This window comes from Rattus norvegicus, chromosome 2 (assembly GCF_021556685.1).
Source record: "Rattus norvegicus strain SHRSP/BbbUtx chromosome 2, alternate assembly SHRSP_T2T, whole genome shotgun sequence".
In the NCBI taxonomy this organism is placed as follows: Eukaryota; Metazoa; Chordata; class Mammalia; order Rodentia; family Muridae; genus Rattus; species Rattus norvegicus.
Genome location: NC_141535.1, coordinates 53,737,418 through 53,755,116, shown reverse-complemented (window position 1 = coordinate 53,755,116; position 17,699 = coordinate 53,737,418). Strand labels below are relative to the sequence as shown.

The following is a 17,699-nucleotide window of genomic DNA, read 5'->3' as shown; positions in this document are numbered from 1 at the left end:
AGTGTGTGTGTGTGTGTGTGTGTGTGTGTGTGTGTGTGTGTGAGACAGAGACAGACAGACAGACAGACAGACAGACAGACAGACAGACAAAGGAGAGAGACACAGAGAGAGACACCTAGAGAGAGAGAGAAAGAGAGAGACTGAGGGGAGAGAGAGACACACACACACACAGAGAGAGAGAGAGAGAGAGAGAGAGAGAGAGAGAGAGAGAGAGAGAGAGATTGATCTGTCGTCATGTACAACAGAAGAGGGACTCTAATCCCATTACAGATGGTTGTGAGCCACCATGTGATTTCTGGGAATTGAACTCAGGACCTCTAGAAGAGCAGCCAGAGCTTGTAAATGCTGAGCCATCTCTTCAGTCCCCTGGAAATAGTCTTAAATATTGCAATTCATGTGGAATCACGAATGACCCTTGAGAGACAAACTGCTCCCATGTGTAAAACAAGACAGGCAGTGTCACCACACTTGATGTCTGGAGTCTCATTGAGCCATAGAAGTAGAAAGGGCACTGAGTGCACTGACGACCACAGAGTTGGATGGATGCATCAGACCTGAGTTTCCATGAACAAATTCATGCTAAAGCAGCACTGGATTTTTTTTCCACTCCAAGACAGGGTATGTTTTGTGTAGCATGGCAGGGATTGTGGGGTTTCATCAGTGTCTGCCTCTGTAAACTGAGCCACTGGTATCTTGCTTCCAGGCGGAAGGCAGGCACCGAGCAGGAAATTGTGCTACTAATAGGAAACTGTGCCACCGATGGCAAGTGGGAAGTCATGAAACCGAGATGGGCAAATGCTCACAGAATGGAAGAAACTCCTCCATAGCTTTTCTTCTGGCAGAAGATTTGGTATCTGATTGCACAAAGAACTCAGATTGTTTTTAAATCATTTTAAAGAAACTCTTTTATCTTTATTTTATATTTCTATATTTATTATTTCTGATTTTTATGTGCATTGGTGTTCTGACAGAAAGCATGTCTGTGTGTGGGTGTAATAGGTCCTTGAATAGAGTTATGTGCCATTGTGAGCTTCTGTGGGTGCTAGGAATTGAACCTGGGTCTTCTGGAAGAGCTGCTTGTGTTCTTAACTGGGACTGAGCCATCTCTCCAGGCTCCAGGATTCAGAGTATTAAAGAAGAGAACACCTGTTGGGATACACTACATGAAACTGTCTCTGTCCTTCCTCACCTGCCTAAGGGATTTTCTTATTTGCTTTAATTAGTTGGATGGTGGGAGGTGGGAGGAAGAGAGGACTCTGGGAAGAAGAAAGAGAAGCAGGAAGGCCTTTTTCCAGGAGACATGGGAGGAGATGGATTTGATCCCAGGCCTGGAAGGGATTGCTAGGCACATACTGGATGGGGCCAGATTGGCAGGTGAACTGGGCTGAGCTACTTGAATAGTTGCCCAGCTGAGGCCTAAGGCTTTGAAATATCAGAAGGTCTCTGGTTTTTCTGGGGAAAGCTGGTAAAGGAATAATTACCACTGGACTAATTTCCAGCATTAGGTAGTATCAACAGAATATTAATAATCTTTCATTTATATTACCCTTTTATGTTGCCTCTCTTCCCTCTGTGTTCTCATAAGAATTGGGCATATCCTATTCTGTCAAATCTTTCTCTGATTCATCACTTTGCCTGCCACTCAATTAAACATCACTTTCAAACATGGCTGCTTCCTTCTGCAAACTAACTTAACCTTCATTGTGTGATTAAAAAACTCTGCGTAGTTATTACTCTAATGAAATGACTTTTAATATACTCTAGGTATACTCATTAAAGAAAAAGGATTTTTCTATCCCTTTCACTTTACTTTTTAAATTGTCAATATTTAAATATTTGACAACTTAAAAAGTAAATAATGTTGAAAACTTCATCTTACCATTTCTTTAAAGGAAGAGTTTTATAAACAAATGGTACTTTCTGTAAATTATCCAAATACCGCTCATCCTCCCAATTTACTTCTCTTGAGAGACTCTGTATATCTTTGTTGGTGTACAGGAATCACCACACAAACCACGCAAACACTAATTCAGACAGATAGGGATAGTTTTCTGAATCCACACCCAAGATTGATCAATCATTGTCGCAGGACACACACACGAGCTGGTTGTGATGCTGGTTTGTTCTTAGGGCAGACTTTTTATAGGAAAACCAGGTGCAGAAGGCAAGGGGCGGGGATTGTTACATTTTTGCCTAAGTAGACAAAGTATTACCAGCTGACCTTGAAGCTGATTGGTACCAAGTGATATTAACGGAGGAAGCGGTCAGGGGTTTTCCAGAGCATTGGGATAGCAGAGCATGAGTAATAAACCATATCACTGTGACCATTTAGGAGAATTTTCAGAATCAGCTATGATTAATCACTTCTGAGAAACGGAATCTGAGAGCCTGAAACTTAACTCCACCTTATGATTAAAATGGAGACTGAATACAAAATGGCTACAGTTGGGTTAAATGGCTACAGTTAGTGAGGAGGGGCCTCAACACTCTGAATGCCTTAAGCCCTTGTGTGATTTTGTGAGTCATTTTATGTACCCACAATACAATTTTATAAGTTTTCATAAAGTCAAGGATATCTGGTTTTTTTAATCTTCTAATTTAAATTATTACATTTAGTTTTCACATTATTCGTTAGTTTGTTTTCAAAGAAATGCTTTCCCTTTTTAGCCCCAGGTGACCTGGAACCTGGTCTGTAGTTCAGGTTGGCCCCACACTCAGCGGCGCGTCTGCCTCTGCATCCTATGTGCTGGGCTCAAAGTAATGCACCACCACTGCTCTGCCATGTTTTTCGTATTTCTTTTATTGATTTATTAAGGAGTAGTTTGTTGTGGTAAAAATAAAAGAATGTTTTCTTTTATCCCATGCTAGTGCTGGCACTGTAGGGCCACATGGCATCTGTGGGATATTTTCATCTCAGTCAGCAAAGTGTCTCACCCGCTAAGCTCCATCCCATCTCATGCTGTCAGTGGCTACTCTGTGAGCCCAGCAGCAATCTCTCTGCCTATCCATTTCCCAAAGCGGTGACTGCCATGCCAGTTTCCTACAGAGACCAGTTTGACACAGAGACTGCCTATCTTGCAGCTCTCTTACTGTGGACTCATGAATGAACACACCACACAATAACCTCTGATCCAATTGATAGGATATAATTTGCCCACGTAGACAGCACGAAATCCTGTACACACCCATCCCTTAAAAAATAGCCATAACAACCTGATTCTGTGTGCAGAGAAGAGTCTTAATATCTGCCGCCATGTTCTCCCAGCTCTTTCCTCTCGCTCTGGCCCCTCCCTCTTGCTTCTAAGACTGTGTTCCCGCCCATCCTTCCTTCTCGTCCAATGACAGACCTTGTTCTAACCTGTACCTGCTGTCACCTACATAATGACGTCAACGTACAATAATAGTTCATAAGTCTCTTGTCTTCTGCATGAGCTGTGCACAAGACCTATCTTAAAGCAAATGGATGTTGGTTATGTTCACACAGCATTGGGATGTCCCAGAGAGCTCTAGTGTTCCTGTGTGTAATAACTTAGGGAGAAATGTGCTCTGAATTCACTCAGGAATAGAGCGGTACGGAGGGGTTAGCAAGTGAGAGTTCAGGCCGCCTGTGTAATGACATATCATAATGGACATTGGACATTAATGATCTCACATGGTGAACTTTGAATTTTCATGACAACATCCTCCATTCAAGCAGAGATCAAAGACACCTAGGTGAGAAGAGACTCTGAGCAAAGGGCACCTGGTCAGAAAGGACATCTTGAAAAGAAGCTGTGGAGGAACTAAGGTGAGCTCTGTGGACAATGAATTAGCCATGTGTTCAAATCGTTCAAATAAACATTTCTGGGGTTCACAGTCAATAGCCTGCACTAGGTACCCCAAATTGGTGGTCTGTTCTTTCATCCACTACCCCCTGTGTGGGATGCTTTAAGATTTATTCACAGGTCCATTCAGTCATTCTCTGATGTTTTAAATGGCAATTCTCACAGTCTCATATGTTTGAATGACAAATTTCTAGTTGGTTGAATGTTTTAGGCATGTGACCTGCACACTAGAGGTTATGTCTTAACGCAAATGAACATTGCATAGTCTCACCTATCAATGGGTTGTGCAAAGACGTATACTGTTCCCAAGTGTCATGACATAGGAGGAAGTGTGATCTGGAGTTTTCAGAACAGGAGGGACAAGGGTGTCAGCAATGAGAGTGCAGCTCACCTGTGCAACACCACCTTGTGAACAGCGTTGGAAGACAGTGGTGGTATATGGAGAATTTGAATTCTCCTGGCAATGTCCTCCATTCAACAGAGATCAAAGAAGCTTGGGTGAAAAGGAGGGGCTGAGAGCAGAGCTGTGCCAGGCCATTCAGAAAGGACATCTTGAAGAGAACTCCTGGACTTTGGCTCTGGAGGAAGTAAGGTGAGCTCTGTGGGCAGTCAATGAGCCATGTGTGATCCCCTCACAGAAACAAATCTGAGCCATAGAGTCAATGGCTTGCCTCCTGTCGCACATCCCACCGAAGAGCTTTGGGCCATAGAGTGGCAGTCTCCTGCCTCATGCTACCATACCCTCCAGCCATGATGATGGAGTCCTTCTGAGTGGGAATTGGATGGCTCTGTGCTGGAAGGTTGTGGAAGCATTAGGAAGTGGAACCTGGCGAGAGGAAGTGGAGAGGTGAGAAGGAAGGCGAACCTTCAGGGATGACAGCTGGGCTCACTGCTTGCTCCATCGCTGGAGTGAGAGTTTCTGGTTGTGTCACGTGATGATTTTCTGGAAAGTGTCTTATGAGAGGGTGTTCAGCTGAGACCAAGCCATAAAATCCAGAGCAAGATCATAACCTCACCCCGACCCCCAAAGAACAGCCAGGGGAAAACCACAGTGGGGAAATACCTTATCTCAGAAGGGTCCAACTGTGCTGGAAAGCCCTATTTCATCACAAGGTTGAACGCTCATGACATAAGAATGGAGACCCTGAGCACCTGTGACCCCTCCAGTAGCCACCACTGAAATTCTAAATTACCTAATGCTTCCAGAGAGTTCCCTGTCCCTATAAGAGGAACTGCATGCCTTTGTTTAAGATCTACATTTTATTCAATGGTTGGATTACCGCCGCACACCCATGCTGTTTGTTTCTGCAGAATAAACCCTCACTGTTTTTGAGATTTTCAGACCCTCACAATAGGATTCGATCCCGGAGACCTAACAACTGAAACTCTTCTCCACTAATTGTTGGCGACAGACAGACCACACTTGCTCCAAGTCTGAGGTCTGTTCATACTCTGTGAGCACCAGGCTGGGGACTCTAGTGTGACAGCATTGACTTGCTTCCCCAGGGTCCTCTTTTGGGAACTGAACCTCTGGTTTCTGGCTTCCAGTACAGAAGGGAGGAGCCAAGCTGACAGAATTGCTGTGTTCTCTGCAAGAATCAGTTGCCCAAAATGCAGCTGTCGCCTGACTATAAATCTCCTAACACCTGGGGAACAAGGCACAGGCCATGGATGAAGATTTTCCTGGCTGGGGACACAAACAGGCTGAGCCTCTGTAGCTCTCCCTGCTCTATCAACCTCACAGACAGGTAACTGGGCTCCATAGCACAAACACAGCTCTCAGCAGTGGAGGTAAAGAGATAAGGCCTTCTGTATCTTCATCTTCCTCAATTTCTCTGTTTCAGTTTCTCTGTGGTACAGAGTTTATGAGAGCTGTGTCTACTTAGCAGCTTGGTGTGCTGGGGCAAAGCCTTCTGCAGCCAGCTGGCTCTGCATTTTCAAAGTCTACCAGCCAGCTAAACCAGCCAATCCTGGTTTGCCAACCTCTACCTGACCCCCCCAAAAACTGCCAGCATGCTCTCCGTTGAGGACCAGGTTAAATTGTATCATTGCTAAAAACCAAAAGCAAACATGGGTGAGGAAGAGGAAATGGAGATCCTGTCAGAAGCCAGGAAAAGGAAACCTAAGGCAGATCATGGCTGAGCAGATGCAGAAGAGCCTAGACAATTCAGCCACTGCAGGGTGAGGGCTGCTGGATCACTGGGGAAGGTACTGGTCTGGCTTCTGAGTACTTGGGACAGGGCTCCCTAAGGATGACCTTGTGCTGGTCCTGACTGGACCTGGATTTCCAGAGGACTGCAGTTCATCTGCATCCTGTCCACCACTCTCAGGGGTCAGGGAGTGGCTGGAAACACACAGACAAATCCCGACACCACTGAGCTACTGCCCTTCTAGCTGTGCTGGCCCTGGTCACATGGTTGACTGAAAACTGCTTGTACTGAGCAAAGGGGAATTTCCCCTGCTGGCTCAGAAAACTTGCAGAAACTTGGAGGCCCAGCCAAAGAGGACCTTGTGGCCATTTACTGACAGAAATCTGCCCCACCCAGAACCAGCTGGCTTTGCTCTGAGACCCTGGGAACTAGGAGCCTTTAATTTCCATCCTGGATGAATGTTAGTTCCAGATTGAAGCCATCCTTAGATGGGATGGGTGGTGGGTGGGTGGATGGCAGATACAGAAATGGGATGACAGGAAGACCAAGAGCAATCCAGGCAGCAAAAGCTTGTTTTTGTCTCCTTGAGTCAGGACTTCTCATGACTGGGCAATCACACTCCAGGATGTATCTGGATCTGGAGACATGTGGAACCCTCCGGCCAGGTTATGGAGGAAGATCCCTGCTCAGCAAGTCTGGCAACTCAACACCCAGCACTAATTAAGAAAAAGCAACTGAATTTCCAAACGGGAGCTGCAATGTTGGCTGAGTGTACGCAGCAGCAGAACCAATCCCATCCCTGCCAAGACCCAGGATTCTGAACTTCAGAAGAAACTAAGTAATTCTTGCTGTGCGCACATTCAACCCTGGTCCTAGGTAAGTGTTGGAAGACTCATCCCAGGTTTAAGTTTTAAGCTTTAAGAACTTCTCTGTCACATAGTTAAACTTCTCGTTCTATTCTTAACGTTTGTTCCTCTTTTAGACAGTCCCATACATTAGTACAAATTTCATGTAAAAATGACAGTTTTCATCTAACCATGGTTTGGAAGCTCCATTATGAAAGAAAACACACATGCTTTGTGATTATGGCCAATGTTTAAAAGGCAGACTCTCTAGGAAGAGGACAGTGTTTCCTACAGAGGGTGAGCATTTGTTCAAAGGGTTGACTGAGTGAGGAAAAACACTGCCTTTACACCACCACGCATCTATTTATAAAACTGGCTTCAGTTAGAGGATTGGTCTGTATTAAAGAGAATGTGATTTTATTTTTTATCTTTTGACATGGGATCTCTCTCCATAGCCCTGGCTGTCCGGGAAGTAGCTATGTATCCAGGCTGCCCTTGCACTAAACAGATTCTCCGGCTGCCTGTTTTTTTTATTGAAATATTATTAATTACCTTATTTTCCTCCCTTTTCCTCCATCCTCTTCTATGTGCCCCTGTGGTAACAGCCTCTCTTTCTGTATATGTAGCATATATGTGATGGTTAGCATGTTTGTGTGTGTGTGTTTACTTTGTGTACTTGTGTGTGTGTTCCTAATGTACAAATACAACCTGATCAGTCTGTACAGTGTCACTGGCATGTCCATGATTTCAAGGCTGAGCACTTGGCTTTAGAAATTTGAGTTGGGAGCTCTTCCCTGGGAAAGACTGTTTCTCTTGCTCTCAGATTCCTTTGGTGGTCTTATGGTTTTTGGTTTTTGTTTGTTTGTTTTGGTTTTTTAAAGTCAGTTAGTTATTTAGTTATTTTTCTTCTTTTCTTAATTTTTATTATTATCTCTAATTTTTTCACCTTTATTAAACTGGGTATTTCTTATTTACTTATTGATTGTTATTCCCTTTCCAGGTTTTTGGGCCAACAACCCCTAACCCCTCCCCATCACCTTCTCTGTGGTTGTTCTGCTCCCCATCCTCCCAACATTACTGCCCTCCCCCAAAAAATCATGTTCACTGGGGGTTCAGTCTTGGCAGAACCAAGGGCTACCCCTCCCACTGGTGCTCTTACTAGGCTATTCATTGCTTCCTATGATGTTGGAGCCCAGGGTCAGTCCATGTATTGTCTTTGGGTAGTGGCTTAGTCCCTGGAAGCTCTGGTTGCTTGGCATTGTTGTTCATATGGGGTCTCAAGCCCTTTCAAGCTCTTCCAGTCCTTTCTCTGATTCCTTCAACAGGCGTCCCGTTCTCAGTTCAGTGGTTTGCTGCTGGCATTCGCCTCTGTATTTGCTGTATTCTGGCTGTGTCTCTTGGGAAAGATCTACATCCAGTTCCTGTCTGCCTGCATTTCTTTGCTTCATCCATCTTATCTAGTTTGGTGGCCATATATGTATGGGCCACATGTGGGTCAGGCTCTGAATGGGTGTTCCTTCTGCCTCTGTTCTAAACTTTGCCTCCCTATTCCCTCCCAAGGGTATTCTTGTTCCCCTTTTAAAGAAGAAGTGAAGCAATCGCATTTGGTCATCCTTCTTGAGTTTCATGTGTTCTGTGCATCTAGGGTAATTCAAGCATTTGGGCTAATATCCACTTATCAATGAGTTATTTAGTTATTTAGTTAGTTATTTAATTAATTCGTTAGTTAGATACTTAGTTAGTTAGTGTGTTTGTCTAAGGCTAAGGCCTCATGGGCTCCCCCACTTCCAGGTCTGCATGACTATTGGTGTCTCCTTGTTCAGTCTCCATGTTGGCAGTGCTGAGACTGCAATGGTGCAGCAAACGGTGAATCTTTATTATAAGGAGTCGCTTTAATATAGGGCAGAGCTTGCTGTAGTTGTTGTTACTTTGTTTTCTTTAATGACTGATCACTTAAAAACTCACTTTTTAAAAACAGTTTAGGTTTCTATTTAGAGCTTGGATTTTCTTTTTAAGAAAATGATTGGTGCTACATTAAATACATCGATACTTCATTCAAATGCTGAGAATCTCCTGTACAAGCTGAATATTTATATAAAGATATGTATAACAACATCTCCTGAAATTAGTGATTGACAGCCATATTAATGAAGTCAAGCGAAAGTTTTAAATCCAGTTTATTAATGGCCAGATAAAGAACAGTCTTGTGCCTCTGAAAAGTCTGGTTCTGCCTGAAAACGTAAGCACCTAGAAATAAAATCAAATTTGCTGTGTGCCTCTGTCTGCTGATAGCACAGCAGAACTTGCCTTGGCTGACAAGTCTCAGCCTCTCATGAACCAGGACAGACAGCCCAAAGCTCAGGCACTGGACATGGGTAATCGCTGAGAGTCTCATTCTTGGCCACACACTGCTCACTGCTGTAGGGTTTGCTGGCCTGGATCTTGGAGGCAGAGTTGCAGGTCTCTGAAAATGAACCATTTTCGTTTAGGACTTATATTTCCTCCTGCTCCCCTATTACTACGGAAAAGCCAGCAGGCAGGTGCACTATCCGTGGACATATCGAAGGTCACAAGACTGGGCTAAAACCCGGACAGCACAAGTGAGAAGCCATCAGGTGTCCATCTTTGGCCACTTGTCTCCAGACCAAAAGCATCTCAGGGAAATAACCCGGAGACCTCCTTAGAAAGAAAGAGTAGAGCGACCTAACAGCAGGGTATGGCCCCGACCATGCCTTCCCTGAACTGCTAGAAACATGAAGCCAGAGCTGCCTTCCCATTGCAGGTTGCATCAGGGTTGCCATCTTCCTGGCCTTCCCTTGAATCCTAGAAACCTGCGATCCTGGGTGAAGCCAATATCTTTGAAAACGGGCTGGCACAACCCAAAACATCCCTTTGAAATCATCTATTAAAGGATTAAGACAGGACACAGACCATCCAAGGCAAATCGCTGGGTTTCTTTATTATAGCAGCAGGGGGCGCCCTGAACAGCCAGCTGGGAGGAAATGGAGAGGTTTAGGCACAGGGATCCTCTTTGGCACAGACCTACCTATAAAACACCAGAAAGGCGCCTGCTGTGCCCTAAGGCTCCCTGATGCCAAAGGCCGGCCCGCAGTAGCCACACAGCAGGAAGCTTAGCCCGCCAGGAATGCGCTCTAGTGTCCTGACAAAGTCCAGAGTCGTCTTCTCCAGTTTCGGGTGGCTGGTCGCTGGCACTCACTGGAGAGACCCTTGCCACAAGTCTCGGTGTTCAGTGCTTCGTCGCCACGGGGGGGCGCTGTGGAACTGGACTCGGGCTGCACCCTCACTGCAAATGATTCTTCTGCAGCATCCTCCCGGGTTCCCTGAGTCGCGGGTTTCTCTGGCTGTTCCTCGTCGACCTCACTCACGCAATCCGGAATGCTGGGCTCCGAGGTGCTCTGGCTCCTGCGAGAAGCGGTCCGTGCGTAGATTCCCGCGAAGTCACCCATCCAAACTGGAAGCCTATGTTCGTCTTGGTCACCGCCTTCGGATGGGAACGCGCCAAGGACCGGATAGAAGGGAAGAGGCCAGGGACCGCGGTCTTCCGAGAAGCTGGGGAGCAGAGGAGGCTGGGCGTCTTGCTCCGGGGGGACCGAATCCCAGGCCTGCTTCACTTGCACGGACCAGAAAGGCGACCTCATCCCTAGAGCAGCACTTGCCTTGGGGGACAGCAGCAAGTGCATCACTGCAGCCTGAGGAGCTTTTGCCGGCTCTGGTTGCTGGGTATTTGTAGTCTTCGAGGAGAGTCGGAAATTGGAAAAGTTCCCTTGCTGAAACTGTGACTTTGCTGGACGGAACTCCGAATGAAACCGTAGCTTTACCCATGGCTAACCGCACGAAATCGGCGTTGGACACGGAACCGAATGAAAACGTAAATTTACCTAGGACAAACTGCACGAAATCGGCATTGGCCAATTAACTGAATTAAACGTAACTTTACCGACAGCCAACGGCACGAAATCGGTTTTGGACACTTAACCGAATGAAAACTGAACTTTACTGATGACTGACTGCACGAATTCGGCTTTGGACTCTTAACCGAATGAAAACTTAACTTTACCGAAGACTAGCTGCACGAAATAGGCCCTGGACATGTAACCCAATGAAAACATAACTTTATTGATGCCCAACTGCACGAAATCCGCTTACAATAAGGAAATAGACCATTAAAAATACCAGGAGAAGCAGACCGTTGACGGACTGAAAACGTAACTTTACCAATGACTGACTGCACGAAATCGGTTTTGGACACGTAACCGAATGAAAACTCAACGTTACTGATGGCCACCTGCACGAATCCACTTTACAGGTGTAACCGAATGAAAACGTAACTTTACCGAAGACTGACTGCACGACCAAATGAAAACGTAACTTCACAACGGCCCACTGCACGAAATCCGCTTAAGGCAAGCAAACCGACCATTGAATTTCAACGTTTAGAAACAACCAGAGCTTGAGACATTTAACGGACTGTAAGTGAAACTTTACCGATGACTGACTGTAGGAAATCCACTTTGGACTCGTAACCAAATGAAAACGTAATTTTACCCAAGGCCAACTGCACAAAATACGCTTACGGAAAGCAATCCAAGCATTGATATCTCAGCGTTTAGAATCACCCTGAGGCCGAATGCCAAGTAAACAAATGGAAACCCAGAAGATCTCTTCGTATTCCCTGAGTAGTGGCTCTGAGAACAGTGGGTTCACAAGGAATTCCACCGCGGCCTCCCTGACAAAGTCACAAAACAAAAGAACAACCGCGTACAAAAAAGTCCTGAAATAAAATCGAGTACAGGGTTTGAAATCACCGTCGGATTTCAAATCCACAATATTGAGAGCCAGCAAGAACTTGGGCCATCGGACACCTCACAGCTACCAGAAACACAAAGGTTAGTGATGCTCCAGCGGCTGGGGAAGATGCTTGAATTCAAATGAGGAAAAAAAAACTTTATTGAATAAAAAAAAAACAGGTAGATGATAGAAAGAAAGAAAGAGAAAGAAAGAAAGGTCACAGACCATCGGAGTCAAATCGCTGTTTCTTTATTGTGGAACAGGGGGCTGCACTGAGGACACTTGGCTGCAGGGAGGTGGGGAGGGGAGCAGTACAAAGACTTGTAAGGAACTTGCTCTAAAGGGGGAAGAAAGTCACCTGTTGCTCTCTAAGGCTGGGTGCAGCCCAAAGCTGCCCGCAGCAGCCACACAGCAGGAAGCTGAGCCGGCAACGAAGGCTCTCCAGGAGTCCTGACCAAGTCCAGAGTCGTCTTCTCCAGTTTCGGGTGGCTGGTCGCTGGCACTCACTGGAGAGACCCGTGCCACAAGTCTCGGTGTTCAGTGCATCGTCGCCACGGGGGGGCGCTGTGGAACTGGACTCGGGCTGCACCCTCACTGCAAATGATTCTTCTGCAGCATCCTCCCGGGTTCCCGGAGTCGCGGGTTTCTCTGGCTGTTCCTCGTCGACCTCACTCACGCAATCCGGAATGCTGGGCTCCGAGGTGCTCTGGCTCCTGGGAGAAGCGGTCCGTGCGTAGATTCCCGCGAAGTCACCCATCCAAACTGGAAGCCTATGTTCGTCTTGGTCACAGCCTTCGGATGGGAACACTCCAAGGACCGGATAGAAGGGAAGAGGCCAGGGACCGCGGTCTTCCGAGAAGCTGGGGAGCAAAGGAGGCTGGGCGTCTGGCTGCGGAGGGACCGAATCCCAGGCCTGCTTCACTTGCACGGACCAGAAAGGCGACTCCATCCCTCGAGCAGCACTGGCCTTGCGAGGACAGCAGCAAGTGCGGCACTGCAGCCTGAGGAGCTTTTGCGAGCTCGGGTAGCTGGGTATTTGTAGTCTTCGAGGAGGGCGGGGTCGGAAATTGGGAAATTTCCCTTGCTGAAACTGTCAGTTTGCTGGACGGAACTCCGAATGAAAACATAACATAATGTACTGCAACCTGCACGAAATCGGCTTTGGACACGGAACCGAATGAAAACGTAAATTTACCGAGGAAAAACTGCACGAAATCGGCTTTGGACAATTAACCGATTTAAAACGTAACTTTACCGACGGCCAAAGGCACCGGTTTTGGAAACGTAACCCAGTGAAAACTGAACGTTACTGACGGCGACCTGCACGAAATCCATTTTGCACGTGTAACGGAACGAAAACGTAATTTTACCGACGACGGGATGCACGATGTCGACTTTAGATAGGAAACCGAATGAAAACGTAACTTTACCGATGGCAAACTGCACGAAATGGGCCCTGGATACGTAGCCCAGTGAAAATGTAACTTTATTGATGCCCAACTGCACGAAATCTGCTTACAGTAAGGAAACCGAACATTGATTTTTCAACCTTTAAAAATACCAGGAGAAGCAGACAGTTAACGGACTGAAAAAGTAACTTTACCGATGACTGACTGCACGAAATCGGTTTTGTTCACGTAACCTAATGAAAACGGAACGTTAATGATGGCCACCTGCACGAAATTCACTTTGCACGTGTAACGGAACGAAAACGTAATTTTACCGACGACGGGATGGACGAAACCGGCATTGGACGGTAACCGAGTGGCAACTGTACTGTACTGATGACTCTGCACGAAATGGGCTTTGGACACTTAACCGAATGAAAACGTAACTTTACCGATGACAAACTGCAGGAAGTGGGCCCTGGACACGTAACCCAATGAAAACGTAACTTTATTGACGCCCAACTGCACGATATCGGCTTATAGTAAGGAAAGGGATCATTGATTTTTCAACCTTTAAAAATACCAGGAGAAGCAGACAGTTAACGGACTGAAAACGTAACTTTAGCGATGACTGACTGCACGAAATCAGTTGTGGACTCATAACCTAATGAAAACGGAACCTTACTGACAGAATCCACTTTGCACGTGTAACCGAATGAAAACTTAACTTTACCGACGACAAGCAACAGGAAATCGGCTGTGGTCAGGTAACCGAATGTAAACTGTACTGTACTGATGACTCTGCAAGAAATCGGCTTTGGACACGTAACCGAACGAAAACGGAACTTTACCGATGACAAACTGCACGAAATGGAGTTTAGACAATTACCGGAATTAAACCGTAACTTTACCGACGGTGAACAGCACGAAATCGGTTTTGGAAACGTAACTCAATGAAAACTGAACCTTACTGAAGGCCACCTGCACTAAATCCACTTTACATGTGTAACGAAACCAAAATGTAATTTTACCTACGACGGGATGCACGAAATCGGCATTGGAAAGGTAACCGAAAGGAAGTCATTACTGTATTAATGACTCTGCACGAAATGGGCTTTGGACACTTAACCGAATGAAACGTAACTTTACCGATCACAATCTTCACGAAATCGGCTTTGGACAATTAACCGAATTAAAACGTAACTTTACCAACGGCTAATGGCACCAAATCGGTTTTGGAAACGTAACCCAAAGAAAACTGAACGTTACTGACGGCCACCTGCACGAAATCCACTTTGCACGTGTAACAGAAAGAAAACGTAATTTTACCCACGACGGGATGCACGAAATCGACTTTGTACGGGTAACCTAGTGAAAATGTAACTTTACCGATGACAAACTGCACGAAATGGGCCCTGGACACGTAACCCAATGAAAAGGTAACTTTATTGATGCCCAACTGCACGAAATCTGCTTACAGTAAGGAAACCGAACATTGATTTTTTTCAACCTTTAAAAATACCAGGAGAAGCAGACAGTTAACGGACTGAAAACGTAACTTTACCGATGACTGACTGCACGAAATTGGTTTTGTTCACTTAACCTAATGAAAACGGAACGTTACTGTTGGCCACCTGCACGAAATCCACTTTGTACGTATAACCGAATGAAAACGTAACTTTACTGATGACAAACAGCAGGAAATCGGCTTTGGACAGCTAACCAAATGGAAACTGTACTGTACTGATGACTCCGCAAGAAATCGGCTTTGGACACTTAACCGAATGAAAATGTAACTTTACCGATGATAAACCGCACGAAATGGAGTTTGGACAATTACGCGAATTAAAACGTAACTTTATGCACCGCGAACAGCTCGAAATCTGTTTTGGAAACCTAACTTAATGAAAACTGAATGTTACTGACGGCCACCTGCACGAAATCCACTTTGCACGTGTAACCTAATGAAAACGAAATTTTACCGACCGCGGGATGCACGAAATCGGCTTTGTACAGGTAACCGAATGAAAACTGAAGTGTAGTGATGACTCTGCACGATATCGGCTTTGGACACTTAACCGAATTAAAATGTAACTTTACCGACGGCCAATGGCACGAAACCGGTTTTGGAAAAGTAACCCAATGAAAACTGAACGTTAATGATGGCCACCTGCAGGAAATCCACTTTGCACGTGTAACGGAACGAAAACGTAATTTTACCGATGACGGGACGCACCAAATGGGCCCTGGACATGTAACCCAACGAAAACACAACTTTATGGATGCCCAACTGCACGAAATCCGCTTACAGTAAGGAAACCGACCATTGATATTTCAACCTTTAAAAATACCAGCAGAGCAGACAGTTAAAGGACTGAAAACGTAACTTCACGATGGCCCACCGCATGAAATCCGCTTAAGGCAAGCAAACTGACCATTGATTTTTCAACGTTTAGAAACAACCAGAGCTTTAGACACTTAACGGACTATAAGTGTAACTTTCAGATGACTGACTGCACGAAATCCACTTAGCACGTGTAAAGGAACGAAAACCTAATTTTACCGAAGACGGGAGGCACGAAATCGGCTTTGGACAGGTAACCGAATGAAAACTGAACTTTACCGATGACAAACTGCAGGAAATGGGCCCTGGACACGTAACCCAGTGAAAACGTAACTTTATTGATGCCCAACTGCAGGAAATCTGCTTACAGTGAGGAAACCGACCATTCATTTTTCAACCTTTAATAATACCAGGAGAAGCAGACAGTTAACGGGCTGAAAACGTAACTTTACCGATGACTGACTGCACAAAATCTGTTTTGGACGCGTAACTGAATGAAAACTGAATGTTACTGTTGGCCACCTGCCCGAAATCCACTTTGTACGTGTAACCGAATGAAAGGGTAACTTTACCCAGGACAAGTAGCAGGGAGTCGACTTTCAGGTAACGCAATGAAAACTGAACTGTACTGATGACTCTGCACGAAATCAGCTTTTGGACACTTAACGGAATGAAAACGTACTTTACCGATGACAAACTGCACCTAATCGAGTTTGGACAATTACCCGAATTAAAACGTAACTTTACCGAGGGCCAACAGCACGTTACTGACAGCCACCTGCAGGGTTCGACACATACCCTAATGAAAACTGAATTTAAAGATGGCCAATTGCACGAAATCGTCTTTGGATACATGACCAAATGAAAAGGTAATTTTACTGAGGGCCAGCTGCGCGAAATCGGTTTTACTTAGGGTCAATTTTACTGAGGGTCAACTCCAGGAAACCGGCTTTGGAGACATAACCGAATGAAAACGTACTTTTACCGACAACAAAGTGCACGAAATCGGTTTAAGGTAAGGAAACCGACCATTTGATTGTCAACCTTTAGAAAGGCCAGGAGCTGGAGGCACTTAAGGGACTGAACACCGAACGTTACCGACGACTGACTGCATGGAAATAAGCTGGGGACACGTACCCGAATGAAAACTGAATTTAAGGACGCCCAACTGCACGAAATCCCCATAAAGTAAGGAAACGGACCATTGAATTTTCAACCTTTAGCAATACCCTGAGCAGACAACACTTAACCCAGAGAAAACGGAACTTTAGGGACGACTGACTGCATGAAATCCGCTTTAAACAATTAACTGAATGGAAACATAACTTTACCATTGGCCAACTGCAGGAAACGGGCTTTGGACACGTAACAGAAGGAAAACATAATTTTACCATTGGCCAACTGCACGAAATCGGCTTATAGGTAAGGAAAGCGACCATTGATTTTTCAACCTTTAGAAACACCGGCAGCCAGAGACACAATAAACAAACCAAATTCTGGGGATCACATCACATCCCCTGCATACCTACGCTATGGGAACAGTGGATTCGGCTGCTTGTCAGAGTCCGATCCCAGTCCCCACACAAAAGTGAAATCAAATAAAAATAACGTAAAATATATCGCATATGGTGTTTGTAATCACCTTCGGATTTGGTCTGCAGTGTGCTCATCGCTGAACGGAACTTGGCTGCCTGAAAATGTAACTTTATGGAAGGCTGGCTGCTAGAAATGGCTTATGGAAATGAGTCTGAGGATCGATTTTTTTCCTCCTTTAGAAAGGACGCTAGACTGAGTGCCTGAGGAACTGAAACCCTGGCAGTCACATAGCAGGTCCTACCTACTCCCTATGGGAACAGTAAGTTCTCAATGAATCCCACCAGAGCCTGCCTGGCGGAGTCCGTTCGTGGTCCAACACAAACCTACAATCTCATACAAAGTCACGGAGAAAAAATCGTGTACTGTGTGTTTGTAATCAGCATCGGATTTAGTTCTTATTCCGCTGAGCTCTAAACGGAACTTGTGTCTTTGGACACTTAAGGCCAGGAAAACGTAATTTTACCGAAGGCCTGCAGCCCGAAAGCGGAGGATTGATTTTTCTCCCTCTAGAAACACGCAGAGGTGGGAGGCCCAGAGTGCCTGGAGGAGTGGGATTTTGGGCGCAAAAAGAAAGTGCAGAGGAATAAAATCAGGGATGCAATTTAAAACCACTGTCGGGTTTTAGTCCTGTCCTGCAGACAACTGACAGGAACTTGATTAGACTGACAAGTGGCAGCCTCTTGAGAACCAGGCTCCAGAGAACCGACTGCAGGGGCGCTGATAATGGGGCATCCCCTCAAGAC

General features: G+C 45.6%; 1 long non-coding RNA gene and 1 pseudogene across 4 annotated transcripts in view; one reads left to right on the top strand and one right to left on the bottom strand.

The window, feature by feature from the left end:
• LOC134485850 (uncharacterized) overlaps positions 1-17,699 on the top strand; it is a 704,841-nt gene that overhangs the window by 317,603 nt on the left and 369,539 nt on the right. The gene's annotated exons all lie outside the window — the stretch shown is intronic.
• Positions 9,866-11,813, bottom strand: Anxa2rl-ps7 (annexin A2 receptor like, pseudogene 7; annotated as a pseudogene). The gene has a single exon (XR_015675038.1). The product of XR_015675038.1 is annotated as an annexin A2 receptor like, pseudogene 7 (transcript).